Source organism: Monodelphis domestica, chromosome 5, assembly GCF_027887165.1.
Source record: "Monodelphis domestica isolate mMonDom1 chromosome 5, mMonDom1.pri, whole genome shotgun sequence".
Classification (NCBI taxonomy): Eukaryota; Metazoa; Chordata; class Mammalia; order Didelphimorphia; family Didelphidae; genus Monodelphis; species Monodelphis domestica.
The window spans coordinates 318,813,034-318,814,894 of record NC_077231.1 but is presented as its reverse complement, the minus strand read 5'-3'; positions in this window follow the sequence as shown (position 1 = coordinate 318,814,894).

Sequence of the window (1,861 nt, the reverse complement as noted above, 5' to 3'; positions counted from 1 at the left end):
ATTGGGCTCCATTCCGCCTGCAATTCAGTTTGTTGGCCTTAGGTTGTAACTATGGGATTATGGGCAAGGAAAGGTTGCTTTTTCAGCCAGCTTTCTTTTTCTTAAAGCCTGGCATCCATCAACAAACACTGATTAGGGGCCTCGGAGGTGCCAGGCTCTAGGCTAACTTTTCAGGATATTAAGGCAAAATTGAAAGAGTTTCTGTCCTTGGGGAGTTTCCATTCTAATAAGGGATGCATGTTCTCCTGTGTCACTATGGGGAAGGTGCTTAGGGAAGTGCCTGATGCTTGTCGTGCCTAACAAAGGCCTGATTCCTGGCCCTCCTGTTGGGAACCCTAAAATTCATGCATTTTTGAAGGCAGAGGCCAATGCCCTCAGCTGCCCTTATATTCTCAAGTAGAATCAGGCCACTCAAATGAAGGTTTTAATAATTCAAGGCCCTCTGAGTTCATTGATGGAAGTATTCCTCTCGTTGATATAGATCCCAATCAATGCATATCCATTTCAAGGGCTACTAAAACATTTCCTAGAGGAGGAAACAGCCAACCACTCCAGGATCCTTGCCAAGAAAGCCCCAAGCAGGGTCACGAAGGAGCAGACCCCCCAGAATGAGTGAGCACCAAACAGAATTCTTAACCCTCCAATGATCTGTGGTCTGAAGGTTTTAGCCATTTCTAGCACTACTCCGGATGGTAGCCCATCCATTCCTGACCATCCTGGGTGACTCTTGCCTAGGTCCTTCCTGAGGCTCACTGCAGGGAAACCTTCCTCATTTTCTTTGAAACCTTGAAGGTACCAGAGGGACTCTCTGGCTGCCTCTCTGCCCCCTCCTTCCCCATACGACCAGGTGAGGTTTTCTTCCTCTGGAGCTCTTCCTCGGGGCTGGCTTTTCTCCTCTTCCATCGACACTCATCACGTGCCTCTCCGTTGGCATCAGGAGGGAGCTCATTCTGAAGTCTTTGGAGACGAGTCCCAGGCTTTATCGCAGCACCAGTAGACTATCATGGGCCTTGCAAAGATGGAGCTTTGTCTGCCAAGCCCGGGGCCATGAAAAGAACTACTGGGCCTCCCGAGTGAAATGGAGCCCATCCTCTCCCATGTCCGACCAGTCAGGATTTCAAGTTTCCTGAAGGTCAGGGGAGAAATGCATGATGGGTACAGACAGGCTTCAACACGTTCTCGTGATGATTTGTGAAAGCGAACAAGAGATGGAGCCCAAGTGGGGGCTGATGGCGCCGTGAGGGAAAGCCCAAGAGGATGGCGCTCCAGGCTGGCAGTAAGAAAAGGAGGGGATGTGGAAGAACGCTGGGCTAAGGAAACCTCCTTTTCCGTAGTGTCCCCCCCCACCCCCAGGGATGGTAGCCCAACAGCAAGTGGGGTTTGGTTCAAAGAGGAACAAGTGATCGAGTAGGAGCCGGGGGGCGGGGCTTGCACTCTTGGGGGGGCTTCTTAGAATTTCAGCGTATGGTAGAAGAATGTATGAAGTGATGACCGACAAAGCTGAAGGAAGAGCGAGGCTCCGAGTAAACCCCCAGAAACCACGTCAGTCAATTCCGCCTGCTTTTCCCAGGAATAAAGGGAAGACAAAGCCCCACCTTTTGAGAGTTGTGATGGTAGCGCCATCTGCTGGCAGACGAGCACCTCCATTGGAGGATTTGAGAAGCTGGATCTAAGGTAGAACCTGACGCTTTCGGCTTATTTGATTATAGAATGAAGAAACGTCGGAGCTGGAAGGAGCCCCGGATGCCATCTAGTCCAATTCTGCCCCTATTTCATTTTATAGATGAGGAAACAGATGGTCAAAAGGGGGCCGCGCCAGGCCTGCGCTCCTGGAGTTAGCAAGTAGCCGACTGAGATGGAG